Genomic DNA, 5,950 nt, shown 5'->3' on the forward strand with positions numbered 1-5,950 from the left:
ACCCCCAGAGCCCCCGCCCCGGTGCTTTGAAGCCCCAGAGGGTTCATCAGTTTGGACATCAGCTCTGCATATAAATAGTGGGGGTTTTTTTGTGGTTTTTTTTTTTGTTTGGTTGTTTTTTTCCAATGCCAAATTAAGAGGTGGGAGGACCTGAGTGTAACTTTCTGAAAGTGAGATGAAAACTGGGAAGCAGAAAAAGCAGTTTTTCCAAGGAGCAGGTGGGTCTCACTTGCTCATTTAATATTTATTTGCTAAACTAACTCCACTAAACGAGCAAAACCGGGAAGTAATCAAGAGTTAAACCTGAGCGCACAGTGCGGTACCAAGGCAATCCATCTGCTGAGGACTAGCTGGTGTTTGCATGAGCAACCACATGGTACAAATTCCCATGCTGCAGATGTCCTATGGAAATGTAACAGGTATATGCTGCTTCGCCAGATACCTCTTTCTCAACCTAGGCCCTTCAGGGCTAGGTACTGTCATTGCCGTCTCCAGAAAATGAGCTCCTAAAAAGACCATCTCTGTGAATAAAGCATTAGTGGGGTAAACCTCTGTGCTTCAGTTTTTTTTTTGGATTACTCGGGGAGCAGTTGTATGGTCTCATATACAAAAGTCTGTGAGGAATTGGTCTTTTTGTAAAGCACAATAAATCCATGCTAAAGGCACGAAGCACTTTTTTCTTTAGAAAAATAAATCTATCTACTATAAGCATGTCAAGATCTCATTATTTGTTTACTCCAATCTGGCCACTTTTTCTGCTGTACATACCATTTCCTAAACAGAAAAACCCCAGCCATTTTTAAGAAAATAGCTGCATTTGCAGCCGGGATATAAAATTGGAGCATATTCTGGGCAATTCTGACTGCTCACATGTCCTCCAAAAAAGCTTTTGCATTTGAAACACAGGCAACTATTTTGCCAACAATCTCCTAGATGCAGTAGCTTGCAGTTTTACTGACTATGCCACCCCAAAATAATTACGAATGAGTTTCACTTGACTTTTTTTTTTTTTAATTTTTAATCAATAAAATTGTCAGACAAAATCCAGAAAACAGCATGCTGCCTAAGGTTTTTCGCCATGACTTGCCTGATCCAAGTGTTATGGCTGATATAAATGTTCTAGGAAGGGCTGTTTTTCTTTAGGCGAAGCTTCACTGCCTTCACTCCCCCCTGCCCTAAGATCCACTAATGCAACTGTACATATCCACCCAACTGCGCATATCCTGAATATGAAACACAAAGTTACACTCCAGCTTTACGTCTCTACACGGAGAGTTTTGCTTGGATTAAGATTTCGAAACTGAGCCCATAATGAGATATGCCATAAAACCTCAAACAACCCTCCTCCCCCAGGGATATTTATCTTACACATTTAATTGCCCAGTAAAATAAATTCTCTATGTGTACACTTAGACAGGAAGGATTTTGATCTGGTAATTTTGGTATATCTTCTGATCTGTAGCAGCTTAGAATGAGTCTGTACTAACATCCTTAGAAACTGTGGAGGTGCAGAAATGGTGCCCTGCTAAATAACGTCCATTCAGCCGCTAAATATTTACACATAGGCAGCAATGAGCTTTCCTTGTAATGCTATCTCCTAACTATGTATTAGCACTCAAGAAGAAAAAACAAATGCAAGTCATTTAAGCATAGGCCAAATCCCTGCTTCTGCTAAAGCAAATAACAGAGCTCCACTAACTTGCATGGGGCAGAATGGGGCTCCTTCATGTTACCCTCATGTCATATTAACACTGTCGTTTCCTTCTCAAAGCACTCGCTACTGTATAATAAGCTTCAACAAACCCTCGAGAGGTGCTGTGTTATTAGTTTATCTGCTTTACAGATAAGTACACTGATGCAAGGGGAAAATAAGTCATTTCCCCAAGGTCTTGCAGCTGGTTTATTGTCAAGATCAAGTGAAGGAAGGGAAACCAAGAATTGGGACTGAACTAACCACCAGACCAGTATCTGCTCCTCCCAATGCTGGTGACAATGCATCCCATAGCCAAGAAAGGGATGCAGGCGATCAGGCCCTATATAAAACAGGTAATTTCCAGTCCAGTGCCTAATTGTGCTCTTTGATAGCTGAACTTAGGCACCCACATTCGAAACTCTCAGCTTCTCTAACAATACTGTGGAGTTTCGTCCATGCCGGCATGATATGATATACTGGAAGTGGAATTTCATTCTTTAGTGCATTGAATAAAACACCCTAATATAATTCCAAGAAATGTTTAAAAAACAAAGCCTGGTATTACCCACAGCAGAGTTTAAATAAAATCTACTTTGATATATCTATGCTAACATTAGAACTGCTGTCTGCAAGACATATATTTTAGAGTGTCGAATAATTACAAAAAGCCGTATTACTGGAAAATGACTGTTGGAGGCTCTGATGTCCAAAACAATATTAATCTGCACAAAAAACCTCTAAAGTGTTCTTTTTAACAAGAAACTTCCAAAGCTGTAGTCTTTAATCCAGCCCAGCTTGCATGCAGCTGCAATACATTCAGCCTTTAACATGAGCTCTAGCCATTGTCCTAGCACATGCCTACACCCCATGACACTGTATGGTATTAAAAGCAATGCTGGATGGCTACAGCAAATTGTCACTAAGATATATCACTTGGTGGAGAGTAAAACAAAACAAAATACTGAACAGCATGGCTTTTTTTATTTTTTTTTTTTTTTCCCCCCACACTGAACAGCATGGCTTTTTTTCTTTTTTTTTTTTTCTTTTTTTTTCCCCCCCATGGTGGACTATACTATGGGTCTAGTTTGCTTGGCTCAGTTGCATTTATGTGGTATTTTATACCAGCATGTGCTGCCTGCCTCCCTGACAACTATGGAGCAAAATCTCTGGAAGTGAGTGAAAGAACAGGCCATGCACGGGATAATCTGGTAAAATTGTTCCGTATAGCTGTTGAAGGACTACCAACCCCCTATATGCAGAATCTAATGGCAGTCAAGAGCTGACGTAATTGCTCTTAAGCTAGCCTCCTCCCTAGTCAACGGGAAACAAGGGTGCGGTTGGAGGATGGAGGTTACGGCTGACAGGCACCCACACTACTGCCAACCTGGCGACTTTCACCTTGGTGACCACTCCAGCAGCTGCAGACTCCACCATGCCAGATTCAGCTCATAAGGACAAACTGACTGGTCACAGATTCAGACCATCATCATCCTCACAGCCATGAAAGGAAACACTTACCTGGAGACTGGACAGCAAACCTTTTACTTTCCAAAGGGTGCTACTACCACGCTGGAGTGAACTGAGCTGGGAAATTTGCTTGCAGCAAGTTTGGGGCCGTACTTGTGAGTGCTGTGCAAGGATAAAGTGATGCCTCAGCCTCCCACGGGAGCTGGGCCCCCAACCCCCGAGCCCATGCCATCCCTCCTCCCGCAGCAGCATCTCCTTGGGATTCCCCTTGCGAGAGGCACAGGGTTATCCGCAGCCAGCAGCCACCCAGCCTGTTTACACCAGGCAAGTTTAAGCGATTGCGAAGCCCCGACGCTGTTCCAGATGAAATCAGGGCCGGGCTGATAAGCTGCTCCCTTTAACACTCCCCACTCTGGAGCAGAGCCCTTCCCAAAGGAGCTAGGCAGAAAAAGGCTCAGGCTTAAGGTTTCTTTTCCTAAGTCTTTGGCGCCCCTGTGTGTCTCCTTTTTGGGAAATTCAGTGGCAGAACAATCCCAGATTTTTCTTCCCTTAAGCTAACACCAGAAACATCGCACTTCAATGTGGGAGAGCTCTGCCAGGCAATGCTACCCAACAGCCTGACCCTAATCTGAGCTGTGCAATTTCCCCCTCCTTGCCTATCCTCATGTAGGCACTGGAATCGCCCTCTTTGGCAACTTTATCCAAAGTGACTAATGTTCTTAAAGCACCACTTCCTGGAGTCATGATGTTTATCATCATCTTTTCTACATCCCTGTATCTCCCAGTATGCACGCAGTGCAGATTGGAAAGAGCCTTAAAGAAAAGAAGTAAAAAAGAAAGCATTTAGAGTAATTTACACTCTCAAGGGGTCAGATTTACAAATTGGACAGGCAATAATTGTGCTTGCAGGAAATACATATCTGTATCTCTGCATCAGGATTGCAATATAAGCCCCTCTGTTCTTTTAAGGCAAGGCAAAAGAGGAAATTCACCATAAAAAATTAGGAAAATCCTAAGAGGAATATAAGTATTTTTCTGTGAGTTAGGTGGCATTATTTATCCTGTATCTTCAAGATAACCTGGACACAAAGGAATGAAGTGGGCAATCTGAGGGTATAGGGATGCAACGAGACAGCTGGACAAAGAGAAAGGAAACCAAACCAGCCCACCTTCTGGCAAGATTTACTCTATTGGAGGTCCTGATATAAACGGGCTCTACAGAACTGAGCCTCCCAAGTCTTTGCTCCCTTTCCTGTCTTCCAGCTGTCAGTACTTATTTTAAAACATGTAAGGGATGTGCATATCTGAGGGGTGTGGTGTTTATTTGGGGCTATTCAGAAAACACACACACATGCACTCTGCAAAGTGTCACTGGAAAAATATGGCATGCAAACGCAGACAGGCCACCACTTGCCCCGGGACCAGCATCACCTGCTTCACACTTAACCTGGCTAACCTGGAATGAGCCCTCCTCTCCTGACACCTATCTTACACTTCTCTGCCTTTACACAGATAGCCCTAGCTCTAGGTGATGTAGATGGAAGCCTGCCCTGCCTGTATTTATGGGTGGGTGGTTACCCTCCCTTTGTTTCCCACCTGGAGTACTTATTACTCCTTTCAGCAGCTCTCTCACCACAGCCTCCCTTGTTGCAGGTAAATTTGGCCCCTAAGGCTACAGCTTCCCCCACAGCAGGGGAAGCTGTCCCAAAAGGCATCTCTCACTTCTGTCCTCCTTATTTCTTGTTCTGTTTCCACCCTTGCCCTCTCCTTGCACAGTATCAGGTTGCCCCATCAAAGCTTGTGGTGCTCTTCATGCTGCTGAAGTCAGCCAGCCAGCTTCAAAATAACCTTGGAGAGAAAAGGGAGGGGGGTGCTTAAATCAGGGGACTTGTCCTGAGTAAGGACCCAAGACATCTGCCTTGTTGCCCATCTCCCTGCTGGATATTGGTATATCTTAACCACTGTCTGGTCTTGCAACACGCTACAGGTTGTTTCAAAACTTGTGAATAAGCTAATTCTTAATTGTTTTTTTTCCAGACCCATTAAGGAACCTGAGCTTCGTTAATAGTCTTATATTTATGCGGAGCCTACCAAGGAGGAAAGCCTTTCCCCATATTCCTGGGAATCCCACTCACAGCAGCACAAATGGTGGGAGGATGGTCTTCATCTCAACAGCATGAAGCTCTTTTGCTTGCCTGCATTTTGTGTTCTTCCTGCACAGAAGTGTCACTTCTTCGTTTTGGAAGGCCAGAATTGGTTGCAAAAGCTGATCTCAAATCGAGTGGGTGAGTATGGGGTCAAACCCAACAACCAATTGATTTCCAGTGGAGGAAAAGGGTTTCTATACTTTTCCCCCCTACAACAGGGCTCATTAGTTAAATTGTGGACCTATCCCACTTGTGAAGGAGCACAGCACAAATACAGCTTCTAAGGGTTGCAAGCCCCAACTGCCTACATTAATGGCTCATGTGTTGGCTTGACCCTGTTTACAGGCTGTTGATTGAGCATAAGAATTTAGAGCAGGAACGAAAAATTGTCCCATAAATAGACTGTCTGCATTTTGAACTAAATTAGCCCCACAGTGAATGGCCTCCTCTACTGAATTGCAGCATGACTGAGCCTGGGCTGGGGATTGAAAGGGATTCATGTGGCTGGTTAAGAGCGGCATTATTAAGATTATTATTGGGAGCTGGATCAGGCCCAATATGAATGCAATTATTCAGGACCTTTGAGCTACAACTATGTGTGACAGAAGCCTAAGGAGCTGATGGCAGAGAATATTTTGCCTTT

Source organism: Pterocles gutturalis, unplaced genomic scaffold (genome assembly GCF_000699245.1).
Source record: "Pterocles gutturalis isolate BGI_N339 unplaced genomic scaffold, ASM69924v1 scaffold17794, whole genome shotgun sequence".
Lineage (NCBI taxonomy): Eukaryota > Metazoa > Chordata > Aves > Pterocliformes > Pteroclidae > Pterocles > Pterocles gutturalis.